The sequence below is a fragment of the Rhyacophila brunnea genome, unplaced genomic scaffold (assembly GCF_057557595.1).
Source record: "Rhyacophila brunnea isolate RB1 unplaced genomic scaffold, BYU_Rbru_1.0 scaffold_11, whole genome shotgun sequence".
Lineage (NCBI taxonomy): Eukaryota > Metazoa > Arthropoda > Insecta > Trichoptera > Rhyacophilidae > Rhyacophila > Rhyacophila brunnea.
Genome location: NW_028232763.1, coordinates 41,318,368 through 41,339,519, shown reverse-complemented (window position 1 = coordinate 41,339,519; position 21,152 = coordinate 41,318,368). Strand labels below are relative to the sequence as shown.

The following is a 21,152-nucleotide window of genomic DNA, read 5'->3' as shown; positions in this document are numbered from 1 at the left end:
ATAAATTTCATTAGGTACCTACTGATGTCAAAGGCTTTTTTATATTTTTTTTCTTGGTTCGCCTAATTTTTTTCTATTGTAAAATTATAGTACGTTGCACCAATTTATAGTACGGAAATATCGAATTTTTTTACTGATTCAAAATTATAGAATTTTTGGCGTACCTACCTGCGTACGTACGCGCACCAAAATTATTATAGTACAAAATATTATACTTATAGTACTGTTGGCAACACTGAAACAGTTTAACTTATTTATATGGCTGTTCTAACATAAATAAAAGCAATGCGAATGCTATTGGATAGAGTCAGTGTTGCCATCTTTTTATATGCAGATTATAGTACTAAGGCAAAGAGATTGGACTTTTCTTTCTCTTTGTACTAAGGCGTAAAAATTATAGTATTTCTGAAAAATATATAGTACAGGAACATTTTTCGTCTTGAATCCTTTAAGCTTATAGTATTTTGGTATATTTGGCGTAAAATTATAGTATTTTACATTTTTCACGGAATTAAAATTGTGTATTGTACTATAATTATTATGGTACGTATGGCATAACTGGATAGAGTTGTGGATACAATATCATACCTATATTAATTAGGTACCTACTAGTAATAATTATTATTCAGCATTTTTTCTGAAATAAAACAGTGTAAGTGATTTCCCTCGATTATAATTGTCAATATGGACATTCCAAAATTATGAATACAGTAAAGTACCTACCTACCTATTCACCATTTTCGAGTAACAACATTAAAAAATACAATTTTCTTCTCCTTCGGTCATATCCGCCCCCAAGTTGGAGCTTATGGACACCACGTGGCGCCTACAAGAATCCCTGTCCTTCGCCAGTCTTCTTGCTTCGTTCCAGGTCAAACCAGAATCCATCACATTTTCTTACAAGGATCATATTATTTTATAGTTTTAGAATTAGCAAATATTGCAATATTGGTTTCACTTTACTAGTCTGTTTACTGTCAAAATATTGTTGCACCTTTTCTACTTTAATAGGTACCTATATATTTTTATAAAGATGCACCAATAGGACCATGCCCCCCACATCCTAAAGCGTCTTTGGCGGGCCCCCCTACCTATCGCTAATTTTAATGGCATCTGTGATGCTCGACACAAGCCTTTTCAAAATTGTGTTAGAGGTAAAAAGTAAGGGCCTTCTGTGTATTTTAAGCGTTTTTTTTGTAGTTTTGATACATCTACTTGAATTATGGAGATGTCAAGTATCAACACAAAACTTGCACCGCACAACCTCATGTCGTGTAATAACGCTGCAGGCTGTGACTTTTTTTATGATTAGAGAAAATTCGCGATGTGTGTTTATCTCACATGCATTGGCGGCTCTATGCTCGATGATTTGGTAGGTCAGTTTTATATTATTTTAATTTGCCTTTTCGTTGTACACTTAAAAGACGTATAGCAAATTGGCTTTTTATACATTATAAAAGAAGTGATATAAATTATTAGATAGTTAGATTAAAAAGATAGATACCTACTTAACCTTAAAAAAAATGTCTATTTTCACATCAAACAATCAAAAATATTTAATAAAAACTCCGTAGCTTTTTCATTAAACTATCACTATCAGAAAAAGTGTTGTGTACTGTTATGAAATGGCGGGATCATGTATATATAAACACTTTTTATATTTCCACTGATTTTATTAGAAGGTAACTTTTACGATTAATATAGCAGATTACATTTTAAAGGGTAACTTTTATACAATGGTTTAACTGTTTAATACAATGAATGCAGTCGATGCGTTTTAGTCAAAGGTTGTATTTAAACTAAACTAAAAAGCTATTTTTGGTTGAGTACTATAATATTACAAAACAAACAATGACATTGCATAATATGAAACTTTCAGACAACAATAGGAAGTTTGAAATAATAAAAATATAAAAAATAATACGGTTGAAACCATGCTTGGTAGGTAATATAATACATGCTCATGCTTAGTAGGTAATATAATACATGCTCGATGAAATCGCGAGGCAATAATAATTAATAACAGAACAACGTTTTATACCTGTTTCCTTTAACACACTGAAAAATGTATTGTTATCTCTTTCTGGGACAATGACGAAAATCTTGCCTATGCAGCGTAAAAACAAATTTAAAAAAAGACTGGCGAAATGTGTGTTTTCTCCATTTCACATATGGAAAATGAGAGAGAAAGAGAAATAGGTAGAAATATTTTATTCCGGCATATTTCCAAATGCCCAAATTATAGCGACCGAGCGGATTCCTTTTGTTTGAATTTTATACACACAGTTCGTTCGTCCGTGTGCGTCTCGCCTTGACGTGTTAGCCGATAATTATTATAATACATTGTACCTACATCTTAGATTATAACCTACATAGATTGTAAGATGTTTATTTTTGGAGGGTCATTGACCAATTGACCTAATGGACCAGCCGCTTTTGCTCACATGTCTGATCTACCCGCCACGCCGGACCTCCCTAAACCCGGGCCCCTAGGCTAGAGCCCTGTCAGCCCCCCCCTTGCGGTGGGCCATGTATAGGACATTGTAGCAAATATAACTAGACAACATAAGCATGGCATTTTTGAAGTTCGGGTGGGTTCACAAGATTTCGGTCAGTTATGAAACAGCAGCCCGTATTACACGTTAAATTTTTCCGGCCATGTCCGATCCTAATAAGATCATATGTGCCTCCACAGAGTAGAGGTTTGTATTAACAGATTTTGTTTTTTACGAGAAATGGATGTCGGTCACTTGCTCAACCTATTAGGTCCATACCCTGACTCACACAAAAATTGAAAAACAATATGTGTACTTGCCAGACCCAGGATTCGAACCTGAGACCCACGGCGTGATAGTCCAACGCTTAAGCCAATTAATTATTATTAAATTACTTACAATATAAATCGTGCATTACTATGACATCTTATCTGATTCACTGTTCTGTTCTGAAAATAATAATCATCGCTGTCATCTAACAGGCGTATGCATATAACAGCAAACTGCGTTCAAGCTATTTACTGCAAATTTGCATGCATAAACCTAAATGTATCTGACGGATAGTGACGTCACGTCGCGGACGTAATACGCGTCATGCCATGGATAATGTTACCTAATTTTAAATTTAAATTTCCCGAAAATTAATTTAAAATTTTGAAATTGTGAATCGGTGTAAAAATGTGCAAACGGTACCATATAAATTTAATAATTATAAATAAATAATTATCATGACCTTTAAATAATTTATTTTTTATAAAATCATATTTATTTCATACATTATACACATATGTGTAACTTTTTGCAGGTCACTTCTCACCATCGGGAATATCGCGTTTCGAACGACATCTTTCGAAAATCGAAACTTGTTTCGAAATTCCACCGCACTATACCTTGAGTATGGGTTGTCCATATCTCTGATGTATCTTTTTTGCAGTCGCAAGCGTCTCCTCCTTTCTGTTTCACACACATTTTCGCAATAATTTATAAAACCTACGAAGGTTTCAAGCCTCCTACTAAACGTTTGTTGTGATGAAGTCATTGTGTATTAAAGTGACACTGACAGCTCGCGCAGATCGCCGCCATTTTAAGTTTGGTGCGCATTTCTGTGCGCATCTCGTGACGTATGCATTTTTTATAGTTTCCTTAATCGGCCGATAAACGGCTTACTACGTTGAACGCAGTTCAAATGTATATGAATACGGCAGTAACTCCGCACCAATGTTTATTATCAAGTTTTCCATATGTGTGTCTATTCCAAAATCACTTGCCCTATAAAATCGCATCTGCATCGTTAAGTACCGTACTTATAATACGAGAAAAACAATTTAATAATAGCTGACACTGCACTGCTTACATGCACCATAGCAATATATTGCGGTACAAAAGCGATTTCTTAAGCACGTCTATTTTAAAGCTTTCCGTTATGATTTATCTAATTCTATTTCGACCACTGCAACTTTTATGTTACCATCTTTGGAAAGTCGACGTTCTATATCTGATCAATGTTTTCTTTTTGAAATTATCAATGGTTTTGTTGACTCGCCAAACCTACTCGAAAGGGTGGGTTTCCATTGTCCATCAAGATTTACGCGAAACCAAACTTTGTACCATATCAGTCTTAGCAGTTCTAATTATGCACAAAACTCTTTTATTCGGCGCTCTTGTTTAAATTATAATATGTATTTCTCCACCGTTGATCTTTTTAATAACTCACCTGTTTCATTTAAACACGCTATCTCCAAAATTTTGTATAAATAGATATATATATATTTTTTTTGTATACCTATACTTTAATTATTCATTATTCTTCCTCATTTTTCTCATGTAATTTCTTTATATTTATGTTATTCTTACTCTCTATCTTGTTGGGCTTAACTATATTATAATGTATAGATGGAAACTTTGATGGTTGCAATAACTTTTCATTATTATATTTTAATTTTTTGTAATCAATATGTAACTGTTTGTTTCCTTAATAAATAAAATAAAATAAAAATACCAAGTACGTCTAATATTACGGGGTGGAATCACAAAAACCCCAAGCTTAACAACCCATATTTTAATATGAAAGACAACTGATATATTTGTTCAGCTCTGGGATATGAAATCTGAATGACAACCATTTGATACGAAAGTCCGCACTGAACCTCCATATATTAAAATCATCAATAAAATTATCATTTTGTGCTTAGTAGATTAGCTTACATCAGATAACTGGTGATATCACCACATCTTTGACAGTGCGGAGCATTAGATTTGAAGTTGAAGACTGAAACCAAATAAATTGGTATATACGACGGCCTTCGCAGTCCAATGTATAAGGCACTGATGAGAATGGACTTATGGACATTTATCCAAGTCTACATGTTTCTGTGATTGTTTCACTACTGCATATTACATTAATGTCATTGGGCCTCATGGAATATTGTACATTATACTAAAAAGAGGAAGGCAGTGTAGAATTCAAGGAAGCAAAGACCGCCGAAGTAACGAAATTTATAAATAAAACTGCACAAATTTGTGTTAGCTGACGGCAATACCCAATATTTTCCTCTTACATACATGTTAAAAACGGAGTCACGATAAATGCCAAGAAAAAAAAAACAGGTGTGTTGAGCAGGTATGACAGAAGTTTTTTTTGGTCTCCATTTTTTAATGGTGCATTAGAAATACTCTTACAATCATCATGCTGCTCCAACATAATTGAAAATTGTGTTGACAAAGTTTTATCTAGTATAAATCGGTCATTTGTTTTGAAATTGTTGAAATTTTGAAAGCGACATGAGCGTTGAGCAATTTACATGGTTGGCCGGCCAACTTAAAATGATCCACCTTATTCATAATATCAAATAGTGTGCCTACTAAATGTTTTTTAAAAAAAAATCACATTTACAATGGCTTTACTGTCAAACTGAAAAGTTGATGATTCAAGGCCAACTATGAACATTTTTGTTTTTCAATTTTCGAATTGACTAAGATGGTTTTTCCTTGTACGGGTGGATTCACTCTATTGAGGATAACATTGATAAATAAAAAAAGAAAATAAATTAAGTTCATTATATTTATTGAGGAAGGGTACAATATACATAATATAATAAACAAATAATAAAGATTAATAAACAGTCAATCAAAGCTTATAACATTATAAATGTGACGTTAAAAAACAAACGTGGCCATCTCCAGTCAATGACTTTTTTGAGATTTTTGGTTGGTATGATTGCTTGTGTTGTTTTATATAATATTATTTAGTTAAGACATGGCTATCTCCTCAATTTCTGCTTCAAAAATTCAAATAAAAGATGTGATTTTTTTCAAACTTAGTCATATCCATTGATTTTTTATATCAAACGTGGTCACATTCGTCTTGGCCAATAACGACGTAGCACTTTTTCAAAATGGCCAATCATGTCGTGGCATTTTATCAAGATGACTCCCATCAGCAAAAAGTTTTCTCTGTGTATACGATGTGCTCTTCAAGTTTTTAAGCGAAATAATTGTCAAAGAATGGAAAATAATCCAAATAAAGTTTGAAATAGTGTCTCCAGATAATGCACGAAAGTTAACCAGATCAAATTATACCATTAAACGTTCAAAGAAGTCTGAAAAACGGTAAGTAAATTTTGATTTTCAAACGTTTTACGACAGTTAGCATTTTAGAACCTCAGGGCTGTGCCTTGGCTGTTCATATTTTATGTTCAGTTTTAAAGCTGCATAATATCGTGTAAACTGGTTCAGTCATCTTTATTTTTTTTATATATTTTTATTCAAAAATATTGTTATGTTTGTTTAGTTACCTTTAATTCTAATATCATAAAACTCAAAATAAATTCATAAACCCAATTATAATTTTCAAATTATGAAGTGTTAGTTGTAAATATGAAATAAGTTATACATTTATAATGTTGTTTTTTTCGGGTGCCGGTCGAAATCCCGAAGGGCCGAAATCCCGAATGCCGAAATCCTGAAAGCCGAAATCCCGAATGGCCGGAAGCCCAAAGGCCGAAATCCCGAAAAATAAAAAAATATAAACAGTAATAGTTTTCAACCAGCGGCACCCCAATAGGCGGCGCTTTTTCTAGAGTGTGTAATTTAACAAGATAATTGGAATAGTTATATAAAAAACTATTATTGATTATGGAATGATGCAACAAAATAATTTTCAACCAGCGGTACCCCAATAGGCGGCGCTTTTTCTAGAGTGTGTAATTTAACAAGATAATTAGAATAGTTATATAAAAAACTATTATTAATTATGGAATGATGCAACAAAATAATTTTCAACCAGCGGTACCCCAATAGGCGGCGCATTTTCTTGAGTAAGTAATTTAACAAGATAATTAAAATAGTTATTTAAAAACTATTATTTATTATGGAATGAAGCAACAAAATAATTTTCAACCAGCGGCACCCCAATACGCGGCGCTTTTCCTCGATTGCATAATTTAACAAGATAATTAAAATGGTTATATAAAAACTATTATTAATTATGGAATGAAGCCAGAAAATAATTTTCAACCAGCGGCACCCCAAAAGGCGGCGCTTTTTCTCGATTGTATAATTTAACTAGATAATTAAAATAGTTATATAAAAACTATTATTAATTATGGAATGAAAATTATTTTCTTGCTTCATTCCATAATTAATAATAGTTTTTATATAACTATTTTAATTATCTTGTTAAATTACACACTCTAGAAAAAGAGCCGCCTATTGGGGTACCGCTGGTTGAAAATTATTTTTTTGCTTCATTCCATAATTAGTAATAGTTTTTATATAACTATTTTAATTATCTTGTTAAATTACACACTCTAGAAAAAGCGCCGCTTATTGGGGTACTACTGGTTAAAAAATATTTTTTGCTTCATTCTATAATTAACAATAGTTTTTAATACTACTATTTTCATTATCTAGTTAAATTATACAATCGAGAAAAAGCGCCGCCTTTTGGGGTGCCGCTGGTTGAAAATTATTTTGTTGCTTGATTCCATAAATATTAATAGTTTTTATTATAACTATTTTAATTATCTTGTTAAATTACACACTCTAGATAAAGCGCCGCCTATTAGGGTACCGCTGGTTGAAAATTATTTTTTTGCTTCATTCTATAATTAATAATAGTTTTTAATACTACTATTTTAATTATCTAGTTAAATTATACAATCGAGAAAAAGCGTCCCCTTTTGGGGTGCCGCTGGTTGAAAATTATTTTGTTGCTTCATTCCATAATTAATAATAGTTTTTAATACTACTATTTTAATTATCTAGATTAATTATACAATCGAGAAAAAGCGCCGCCTATTGGGGAACCGCTGGTTGAAAATTAATACTGTTTATATATTTTTATTTTTCGGGATTTCGGCCTTCGGGATTCCGGCCATTTGGGATTTCGGCCATTCGGGATTTTGACATTCGGGATTTCGTCCGGCACCCATTTTAACACAACCCTGTTTGTAAGAATACAAAACAAACCGATCGAATACAAAACAAAACTGTCTATCTCCAATAGTATTTATGTCAAATCCAGATGATACAAAACAAACATAGCCATCTCCAACATAAAATCGTAAATATCTTGTTTATTAAGGATCCGCGATTATTGAGCATTGTTTAAATCGTATTCTTTAAATAAAATATAATCATAAATTAGGAAATTATTAACTCACGGGTTCAAATTAACCACAAAAACAAAAAAGTTGATTTACTCAGTTTCACATGTGATGGAGATGACCACGTTTGTTTTTTAGCGTCACAAATAAAGAACATAATTTCTAGATTTTTGAAAATACCATAGGAAGTTTTTCGTACACAAATTGTAATAGAATCATTTAAATCAGTATTATTTTACTCACATAATGCATGTTATATAATTACAAATTTACAACATGTTGAATATTATGACCGTTAGATTGGAGTAGAGTATAAGGTTTATAACTTTGCACTTTTTACGTCGCATAAAATTAGATCAAATGATATCACTTGTATTAATATACTGTAGTAATAAATAAATAAATAGATAATACATGTAAAAAAACATTTTTAGAATAATATTACAATTCATCCTAGAGCTAGAGTGCAAAATAATGAAGCATATACTCTACATATTGTTTATTTTACAGCCTCGTAGGGTTATCGAACAAAAGGGAGGACAAACGCCACCCCCACTGTCGACCAATATTATTCAGTGAAGAGTATCGGGAGAAAACAATGATAGTCACATTTGTGTTTTGAGTTAAGTATGCAATGTGTTGGCCAAATATATATATATTTTCATTGTGCATTAATAGACTTGTTGAAAACCATAATGCCGGTGCTACATTGGCACGCAAGTCAGACGATTTACAGTCTTCGGACTTTTTTTTCGCGTGGAGCACATCACATCACATTATCTATATCTATGCCGACGGACGACAGCGCCATCATTCTTTTACTGTCATTCGAAGTGTTCGGACATCGCAAACAACAATGGTAGATCTACGAGTACACTCGAAAAGTTTCTTGGAAGATTTTATTAGTTGTTTTAAAGACAACCCGTCGTTGTGGAAGACGACCAGCCCACTTTACAAAAGTCGTGATGCCAAGTCGATGGCGTATGCAGATCTTTTGGAGATATTAATCAAGGTAGAGCCGCAGGCAAGGGTCGACGATGTCAAAAAGAAAATACAGACATTGAGGTCTTGTTACAGAAAGGAGAGAAATAAAGTAAGGACATCATATCGACGCGGAGCCGGAACAGACGCAGTATATGTACCCAAACTGTGGTACTATAAAAATTTGGAGTTCTTGAACGACCAAATGGAAGGTACGTGGGAATGCTTTAAAGCTATTTATTATACACGTGCAGATTATGAAATTGTCGTAGCTCTGAAAGTGACATCGCATTAGGTTAGCTACTATTAAGCAATTAAAACATACAGCTATGAATCATTTCTAGTCACAATAAAATTACTTATTCTTTGCTGAGGTAGGTAATAAATAATAATATATAGGTACGATCATGGCGATGGAAGCGCGGCTTAAGCGTTGGCCTATTGAGTCGTGGTCGGGTCCCAGGTTCGAATCCTGGATCTGACAAGTACACATATTGAATTTCAATTTGTGTATGAGTCAGAGTATGGACCTAATAGGTTAAGCAAGTGGCTGACATCCATTTCTCGTAAAAACAAAATCTGTCAATACAAACCTCCACTCTGTGGAAGTCCATATTATGATCCTATTAGGAAGAAGAAAAGAAATGATCATGAAATCAAAAATCGCTCGAGTTAGGTTCCCTCGGAGACAATCAATAAATCGTCAATTATCAATTAAAATTAATGGTACAGTTTGGTTACGAGGAATACAGCGGAAAACACATTTTGAAAATACCCGATATACTGGATTACACCAATTATACCAATATAAATAATCATATCAATATTAACCTTATGAAGGAATGGGTACTTAGGGGAGAGATAATACTTTCTTGCCATGTGACAGCCCCGGTAGTATTAAAATATTTTTCGAAATCTCGCGCTTTCTTAGCATTGGCAGTCGAGTTCCGATTAGTCGTTGCTTCCAAAGGCGCTAAGGTGTCCTGTGACCTCAGTCCGAGCTCTATTAAAGCTGTCTCAGGATTTTCCCTATCAAGGTCATGAGAAGGAGTATAAGTATGTGTTGATTTGCAACGAAGAAAGTTGTGCAGCACACAGCAAGCTAATACAACTGTATTGATATTTTCAATTTTCATGTTTATTGGAGCATGAAAAATGCGGAATCTAGCAGCTAAAATGCCAAAAACATTTTCTATAATTCGCCTGGCTCTGCATGTCTGATAATTATATATTCTTTTACTGTGATTTAATTGCCTTTGTGAATACGGTTTTAAGAAATCGTTACATAATGTAAAGGCTTCATCGCCAATATAAACAAATGGCAGTGCATCAGAATTAGCAGTAGGTTTTTTTGGTGCAGGTATTTTTAATCTGTTTTCGTCTAAACGTTTGAAAAAATTAGATTTTCTCAGTACACCTCCATCAGAAATACGTCCATTTGTTCCAACATTAACATAAATAAATTCATAATTAGCATTTGCAATCGCCATCAAGAATATTTGTAATTATAACATGCAATGGCACGATTGCAATGTGTTTCCCATCAACTGCGCCCAGGCAATTTGGAAATTGCCATTTACTATTAAATTCTTCTGCAATTGTCTCCATTTCTTCATGCGTATCAGGGAATTGTAACAAAAAATAATCAATATTTTATTTACAGATAGAATATACGCCTTCAACATCCACGTTGTCGACTACTCCAAGGTTGAATCTCAATAGAGCACCAGAACCCCCATCGTTCAAATGAAAAAAATCGAATGATAGCGCCCACAAAGTGTTAGAATTAATCACTGACAAACTAAGCAAGACTGAAGATGAATTTGATGTTTTTGGCAAAATGATAGCCATGAAACTATGAACGATGTCACAGGGACAAAGATTGCTGGCCGAGAAGCTGATGAATGAAGTTGCCTTTATGGGACAAACTGACAAAATAACGCCAGCAACTACTGTTCATACTCAACCAGTTTATCGTATATTAAGCAAAAATGTACAAAAGCCGGTATAATAAATTAATATTTTTGTGTGAATAAATATCTTATAAAAATATTTGTTTTTTATGCCTATAAACCTTAAGGCTTAAGCGATACAACAAATGGTAAGTACCTATTTGAGATATGTTAGCATACCTATATTATTATGTGGCCTCGTTTAGAAATCAAATTCCATGCTTGCTTTTCGAAGAATATGACTAGTATTACAATACATCCAACAGTAATAATTAAGTAGCTTGCTTACAGCCTATATGGAGTCCCGGCTAGGTACAGAATTTTGATGGTCTATTGAATATTTAGCATGTCAACGATGGCCTTATTTGTGACTCAATATATATATACCTATCTCAAATGCATCTTGTCTGTCATTCTTATGCCGTTGCCGTCCATGATTTATATAGGTAAAACAATCCACTAAACGTTCACTTTATAAGACCAACCGATGTCTACCTGTTAATAATATATTTGTAAATTTGCCCAACTTTATTAGATGACATATAATATAATACACACCTTGAAATATTCTCCTTTCAAAACGTCAATGATGACTTGGCAAGTTTCAGGAATTACCTTGCCCAGAGTTTGTCTTCCAATCGCAGTTCTATAATGTAAGTCAGTGAACGTTCCGCCGGCAGCCAAAAATCGCAGGGTTGCACATAATCTATCATGAGGAGAAATAGCTTCCCTCATAATAGTATTTTTTTTTTAATGAATGGGGAGACCAAATTATGGGGTTCCATGTATATATCCTCCGACATTCGCAAATAATTGCGCATAACGCAATTCTCTTATGAAATTGGTGTGGGATAATGTTGTTCTTTTCCTTATCCAATGTTTCACCCAGTATTTGTGTACCCTTTGCTTCGTTATTAGATTACCTGCTACCCAATAACCCAAAAAATCAAAACGTCGGTATCATTAAACGCCATCACGATTTAACTGTCAAATTTACGTATATTATCTATGCTGTCAAAGTCGACTGTTTTACTCGTCATATTAATAATATACCACGTTTCGTTGAACGTCCGTTAGCCAGTAGCAGAACGTAGAAAAATCTGAAGACCTATTGTCCTCGGACTTTCGGCTCGCCAATGGAGCGCTGGCATAAGAGGTCCAAGTAAATGTTGATACAAAATTATCAGTATGGGAGAAAATAATAAATGTCCAACTGGCGTATGCATATAACAGCAAACTGCATTCAAGCTATTTACTGCAAATTTGCATGCATAAACCTAATTTGAATCTTTTGAATAGAGACATCACGTCGCTGACGTAATACGCGTCATGCCGTGGCTAATGTTACCAACTTTTAAATTTAAATTTCCCAATAATTAATTTAAAATTTTGAAATTGTGAATAGGTGTAAAAATGTGCAAACGGTACCATATAAATTTAATAATTATCATGAACTTTAAATAATTTATTTGTTATAAAATCATGTTTATTTTATACTTCTTAATGCACAAAATGATAAAGTATACCCAGTAAATATTTCCATAATATCGTCGGTCCCTATTAAGAAAGTCGGATCTGCAAAATGTTATTTTTCAGTACGAGCAATCAAAGATCTTTCATCAAATATCCTTTGTGACCTATTGCTTGCCATAACAAATAAAAATACGGGTTATAGAAACTTCTAAACGTTTATAAAAACATCCATCTGTCCGGTGAACATAGCAGCAACTGTCAGATCCAACGCATCTTGTTCACCCACGCCCAGCCAACAATGTCGGTTGGTAAGAACCGACATTGTTATTCGGACACTCTCGGTAGATCCGTCATTTTTAACTTGAGTATCTTGAAATTATTCAAACAAACAAAAAAAAACTGTGATTGTGGTATAAATGTTTAAAGTGTTTAAATAACTTTTACGTAATAATCCGAAAATGACAAAATTTCAGATCCGACTTTTTTAATAGGGACCGACAATATGGCAATACAGCTTCGCGGACTCATTGACAATATAACATACATCTCCATCGATCCACGATCTGTATACATGTTTACAAGCATTTAGCACCATCATGAATCCGATTATAGCACAACGGCACGGTTCAAGTCTCCTACTATATTACATACATCTCCATCGATCCACGATCTGTATACATGTTTACAAGCATTTAGCATCATCATGAATCCGATTATAGCACAACGGCACGTTTCAAGTCTCCTACTAAACGCTTGTTGTGATGAACTCATTTTAGACGTATATTAAAGTGACACTGACAGCTCGCGCAGATCGCCGCCATTTTAAGTTTGGTGCGCATTCCTGTACGCATCTTCGTGACGTATGTATTTTTTAAAGTTTTCTTATTTGGCTGATAAACCGCTTACTGCGTTGAATGCGGTTCAAAAGTGTATGAATACGGCAGCAAGCCAGTATGGGAGAGAAGAATTTATGTCAATGTATGTTCTTCTTCTTTCTACACGTTTCTATTTTTATCTCACACACTTGTTGTTGCTTGTCAGTATCACTTTTGATATTGAACAGTGCGCACGTGTCTATTATGTTTGTTATCAATAAAAATGAGTTCTAAAAAATGTGCAAAAATGGGACGAATATATGAAGAAAATGAGACTTTGTAATTGTAAACGTTTGTGGTGCACTAATAAAGTGAGTGACATGAATCGTAAACATATATAGGACAATTTAATTCATTGCAATTGCATGATGAACAAAATTCACATTTATGTTCACTTATATCTATCTGTAAATACTATACAAAGGCAAAGACCCAGACAAGAAGAAAGCGAAGCCAAGTACCATGACTCATCGTTTAGCTATATTGTGAGGATTAAAGAACCTGACCTGACCTTGATGAGACCTTTTTAAAGCTGTGCATAGAATAACTGGTCAAAAATTGCAATATTTGCAAAAATAAGTAAACCAAGTAAAACAAAGTAGAAATCAAGGCCTGAACGTTAATCAACAGTAAGTGAGAAAGCATATGGCACCTGAAGTTACCCATGAGGATATCACCCTTCGGTAGCCTGCTGACTGAACCGTCAACATACGGTGTCAATTTCAGCTGGATGACAGAACCTCACCGCGAATCTATATCATAACCATCCGATAACGGATAACCACCCGATAGCGGATCTATTGTGCGGTGTGGGGAGATATGATGAATGTGTGGCAGCGGAGATGGCAACACCGGCGACAGGTGTGTATTGTAGGAGCAGACAACCAAATCAATTCTGATTATCACTATTATATACAATCAAATATAAAGACATTGAGCATTAGAACGATTATTCTGAAAATTTAAATATAGTGCGGACAGAACGCGAAATGACATCATAACCATGTACATGTAACTACTGCATATACATAATTGTCATGCATAAGCTTCCCCCGTAGCGGATACACCGCCAGATTGAACGTGTGGTTCGAGGCGGCTCGCCAACTCGTGAAGGCTATCCAATTCGACTGACCGCTCGCCAAATGACTGCTATGTCCGTACTCGTGCCCGCCATGAATGTGACTCAGCTCGAAACGATAGCGGATCGACTGTGTGCTGCGGGGAGGTATGATGAATGGGTGGCAGCGGAGATGGCACCACCGGCGACCAGCAGACAATGATGGAGCTCAGAATCATATCAACGATGAAAACGACCGATTACGGTTATTGCTATTGTATACAATCAAATATAAAGACATTGAGCATTAGAACAATTATTCTAAAAATGAAATTATAGCGCGGGCACCTTCGAATACGCCTTTCTATTTCACTCATCAGACGTCGCATACAGCAGCATTCATGCGCTCCCACTACAGTGCGCAGATGGCAGAGAAGGGGTCGCCAAATTCCCGATCGGCACGCACACGGAGGACATTACCAACGATCTTCTTCGAAGAGGCCTCCCGATCATCAGCGTCCGGAGGATGACGCGGGGCAGGAGCCGGCATCCAATGCCCCTTGTCCTGGTCAAACTCCTGGACAACGACAGAGAGAGGCTGATTCACTCACTAAAACACGCACTTCACCGCAACATCACCATAGAAACACCGAGGAAGAGTATTATCATCACACACCGCACCCCAAACCAAGGCATCATGTCGACGATAATCCAGACGCAAACCGAAGTTATCCCAGACATATCGAAACTTCACAAGGAGACCTCCACGGAAGTGGAAGTCAACTCCGCCGTTGCTGAACGCCCCCATTCACCAATCGGAGTTCACAAACCACAAGAAGTGAACACCGCCGTCAGCCCGACACCGGAAACGGTTCTTCCTGAGTCCCCGCACTCAGAACCTGTCAAAACTCCTGACCCTGAAACCGATTCCGAATCAGAACCCGAGATCGATCTAGATACAGAAAAAATCATGATGAATCTCGCAGGGGAAATGCTGAAAATTATGAAACCAAGCTTCCTGGACCCAAACAAAGAAACCACCCTTATGTTTGAAGAACTCGAAAAGAGCTACAACTCCTACATGCTCAACAACTTACCTGAACAGCCCGACGATCCGCAGGAGACCAGCACCCCTGCATCGCCAATACCCGACCAACCAAAAAAGAAAAAGACGCCAAAACCAGACAAAGAGGAAGAGTACCGCCGAGGGACCAACCAACGCGCCTACTTCCTAAAGAAAAAATAAGGCCCTCCGATCCACACGCCAGAACCAAGACCTAAGCCCATCCCTGCCAACTGCCAAGAAGCAGAGCTCCGAGCGGCGATACTCGGAGCTCTTCCAGGCATTGGCGAAGACCTGAAGTGAAGAAGACTAGCCAGAAGAATCAAGAAGCATGCGAAGAAATCGATGGACGCCTGCGTAAAGTTTGCTTTACTATTAAACTCATCCAGACCAACTCACTGAGACCACCAACCCGGCCTCGCTCGGTCGCGAAGCCACCGAGGCCGGGCCTCACCACCAACAATCAAGCTTCCACCCCAGATAGGCACTTGATACAACGGGAGTAGACGCTAAAAACCGTCCTGGCATCCCAAATTGATAAGCTCATACCCTAAGTAAGTAAGTCAGTAATCGGTCGGTCTGGATTGGCTTCGTCAAGTAATTCACCTAGTTCACTACAGTAGTCTTGCTTGCACTCTGAAAACGGATACACGGTTAGCCGTAGTTCCAGTCTAAATTACCTCGAACTTATTAAACTCGCCCATATAAAATTATTGTATTGTTACCGTGTTACTATCAAATATACCGTATACTCTTCGAGACACCCACGACTTATCATTTATAAATAGAGATAGGAAGAGTTCCAACCCCTTATAAAATGAATTATCGACTAATGTGACTTGTAAGCCTCACAGCATAAAACAACTTGTTAATTCGGAATAGCAGCAAGATAACTTTATTAATAAGTACAATTAGCCAAATCCAATAACAGGATGATCGTTTAAATCTCGCAGCATAAACATTAAACAATGACATTAGTAAATTCGTTATAAATTATCAAAAACTTAAATCAGCAATTTAAACCATAGCAGCCATTTAATCCTCACAGCCAGCACATCTTCCAGAGATCTTGCAGCATACGATTGTATAGATATTTTTAATATGAATAGCGCCAGCAGGATAACAAACAGCTACCGTGAGAATTCTCATGTGAATGCTATCAAGGTCGTCACATGGGCACTTCATATACAACCTTACAGGGTCTCCAATACCAATTACGCAAGTAATTATGAATCAAACTTTTACAGCATCTTGACATACATGGCAGCCTGGATCCTGTAAGGGTGTTATATCCCGCTCGCTTGTTGTAGGGAGCGATATTAACAAAAATTATGATTATAAAGTTTTCTTTCTTCCACGATGAAACCATTTCAATTTTTAATAAGATTCAAAATCCTATCTTTACTCTAAATCCTAGATCTGAGACTCCAACAGAATTAGTTGTGCAACACCCAGAAATAAAACAAGGTATAATACCAAATATGAGAATTCTTCCAGATGTATATTTATCACATGCTCTTACTTCAGTGCGTCCAGGAAATAAAATATACGCCACTATCATTAACAGCAGCGAAAAGCCAGTAAACATTTTATCAAACCAAATTACTCTCGAACCATTTGATGAACATGAAAGGTTTCTATTTTATACTAACACTTCAATCAACGATCCTTCTCGTAACCAACGGGTTGAGAAAGAATTACGGCTATCTCATCAAAACAATGAAGCTGATTCAATCATATCATTATGTCATGAGTATAATAATATATTCAATTAGATGGTGACCAATTAACTTATACTAATTCAACGCACCATAAAATACCTGTAACATCTCAATCCCAATATACACTAAATCCAGAAGTACATAAAATAGAAGTCCAAAATCAAATAGATAAAATTAATGCTTTCACAGAACATTATAGAACATTCTACTTCAACGTGGTCCTCACCACTTTGGATTGTACCTAAAAAGGACGATTCCTCAGATAAAAAGAAATGGAGAGTTGTAATAGATTATAGGAAACTCAATGACGTCACGATCAATGATAGTTATCCAATAGCTAATATTTCAGAAATCTTACATCAATTAGGTAATTCAAAATATTTTACGCTTGACTTAGCATCCGGTTATCATCAAATTCCCATATCACCTGAAGATGCAGATAAAACCGCTTTCTCTACAAATCAAGGACACTTTCGATTTTCAAGAATGAGTTTTGGTTTAAAATCGGCACCGGCATGTTTCCAAAGGCTTTTATGAACAATGTGTTAACCGGTTTACGAGGAATTAAATGCTTTGTATATTTGGATGATATTGTCATATATGCAGATTACAGATTGCAGAAATGTCTGTTGTGAATGAGGATGAGGAACAAGTGTTTCCTCAACAACCATTGCACGAGCAAAGTGAAACGCCACAGACTAATATCTTTGGTCACAAACGAAAAAAACTGAGTGATGTCAATAATAGTTTTATAAACTATTTGAATGCAAAGGCCGCTAAAGCCACGACTTCAAATGATGAGCAACGGCAGAAAAATGTTTCTGTTGAACCTGTTGCCTGAAGTCGAGGAGTTGCGTGATGTACAAATGAAAATGTTCAAGCGGAGGGTTCTTAATATTTTAATTGATGAAATAGCAGAAACAGCCACGAACACTTCCCGAAATTTGTTTTGTTCGTCGAAAGCCCAAACACCACCTCCGCTGCCAGATTATTTTTGCATGCAAGGTGAGGACCCATTGACCGCACATATATATTGTGAAATTGGTGACCAAGTCACGCACAAATAGTGCTGGTGGAGAAAGACCTTTTTATTTCTATGTAACATTATTTTAAAACAATATGAATATGTTAAATTAAGCATTTATTTTTGTACCTTTTTATTAAGCCGTGTTGACACGGTCCAAGTACGATGCAAAGTACACTTGGACCGAGCGCCATCCAAGTGCACTCGTACGGGACATCTTTATACAAATTACTCCAATCAGTCCTATCCAAGCTACTTCGACCGCATTCGGCATTCATTCACTTGCGGACTGACACCCGTCGCGAGCAGTCGCATAATAAGCGCTCCGATACCCGTCCAGACCAACTCAATATATACTCAACTAACTAACATACTCAATAAAATCTACAAGATACCCGTAGAAATCCGACATCTAAGCAAATTACCTATTTGCTACCATCGCTGCAAGTGACCAGACGACCAATTCACTGACTTCACAACGGAGCAGATCAATACCGAAATCACCAGACTCGCAAAATACAAACCGACCAGGGTACGAGACCTCTTGACGCTCCACTTCCTGCTCTTGACGGCATATCAAGAGGAAGCCGAGGCAGCTCTCCTTGCCGTTCCACCCACCCGACCACATACCAGGAACAACAACGCTAGATCGAACACGCCACGAATAACATCACACACATGGACCAACTGGAGCATGAAACCCTATTACCGAACACCTTCAATCACGCCCATCAAGGAAGCAGACCCCGTCACACACACAAGGCACGAGGACGACCGAATATCCGTTGTTATCAGGGGCTTCCCGATCGGCATCAACACGGAAGACATCACCAATGACTTACTACGCAGAGGCTTCCTGATCGTCAGCATCCGGAGGATGATCCGGGGCAGGAGTCAACATCCGATGCCTCTTGTCCTGGTCAAACTCCTGGACAATGACAGAGGGAGGCAGATCTACACACTACATCACGCATTACACCGCAGACTAAGCATCGAAACACCGAGGAGGAGGCCAACACACACTACAGCCCAAATCGACTCAACTTTACAACAACTCAAACCCAAACCGACATATCACCAACGGTGATTCCCAAGCCCCGCCTGGACAACACTGCGCAAGAAGAAACAAACAACCTAGACGATACAGATCGTCAAACGGAGACTCTCACAGACGATGCCATCAGCATTTCCTACGCCGAACTCACACCCACACCGACCAGATCAACAACAGCGTCACCATCCGAACACCAAACACCAGAGATTCCCCGGAAAATGACGATTCTGACATCCAGATAACCGAACCTGACAAGACCATAAGCGAAAAGTCTGAAATAGAGTTAACCAGTGAGCTACAATTCCAACAACTCCGCCAAGAGCTGGTGAGACTTAAGACCACAGGCGAAAACGAACAAGCAGCTAATGTTCAAATAAAATCAACAACGAAACTCATGCTGACCGTTTTTAAGACCGATAAAGAATACGCAGTTAAACTCTACTGAGACTTTCGCCAACTAATCAAGGATTACCTCCCAAAACTCGACAATGACGACCTATTAAACCGAAACCGACACCGAATACCGAGATAGAAGATACACCAACTAAGCCAGACTCGGATCCAGAACAACCTTTCTCCAAACAGAAAAATAAGAGGCGGAGAAGGAAGAATAGACGATAAAACGCGAATCCAAACGGACGGCCGGGGAAGAACGAAGAAAGAAGAGTGAAGAATGCCGACGAATATTAAAATTAAAATCATCTGAAACTACAACACTTGAATCTGGAGGAAACAGCCTCTCCCAGTCCTCATCAAGAATCGGGAACAAGAATAATCGCCACGTAGAAGCAGTCAAAACCTACATTCCAGACATAAGAACAAGATAAAGGGGATGTGGGACTAGCCCGGGTGCCCTGAATCCGAGGATTATCACAAGTCAAGACTTGGACCGCATCCTACTCAACCAAGTGTACTTGGATCCTACTTGGACCGTGTCAACACGGCTTTAAACATTGTTTTCAAACATTATGACTACCTACCTATATTAAATTAAGCATTTATTTTTGTACCTTTTTATTAAACATTGTTTTCAAACATTATGACTACCTACATATAAGTTAAATTAAGCATTTATTTTTGTAAATTATGTAATAAAATTAAAAATTAAATTTATGTAATAATATGTTTTATTCAATCACCAAAACAATTTACTTATTGGTTTTGTATATTATATATTTGGTACAGACATATTTTGACATTAGCTTAATACTAAATTTACGTACCTACAATTTATTTTACATCAACAATAAAGTATAACTTTGCTGACCATCGTATTTTTGTTACATCCAAAATTTATTTATTTTTATTACTATTGCCATTTTTCGTCTTTCATCGTAAGAGCAACTTAAAATACTGGCAACTGGCAGTACTGACACGCCACACTCTGCAACAACGTACATAAAAGATAAACACACATAGCTTTGAGCATTATTTTATTAAAAAGATCTGATCGTTTCACGCCAAACGTTTTCCTAGCCGACTTTATTGAGATATATAAAGCGCATCCTGCCCTCTGGAAAATTAAGTCGGCAGATTACGTAAATAGAAATCTGAAAGCTATAGGGTATGATGCGCTTTTAATGCATTGCAGACATGCAAACCCCACGTGTGACAAAGAATATGTTCTTAAAAAGATATTGGGTAGTAGTGGAAAATATTGTTTGCGGTACCTAGTTGACACTTCACAATATTCGTAATTGTATAATATGAGTAGCAAAAGAACTAATATGCAACAAAAATAATATACTTCTTATCGAACGAACTTAGAAAGATTATGAGAGAACTGTCAAAATTAGCCGCCAAATTGAAAAATTGCATAGATGTCGCGCCAAGAGCGCACAGCTACTCCTA

At 36.4% G+C, this 21,152-nt stretch overlaps 1 protein-coding gene across 1 annotated transcript in view; it reads left to right on the top strand.

Moving 5' to 3' along the window:
- LOC147078717 (uncharacterized) overlaps window positions 1-21,152 on the top strand; it is an 869,452-nt gene that overhangs the window by 249,521 nt on the left and 598,779 nt on the right. The gene's annotated exons all lie outside the window — the stretch shown is intronic.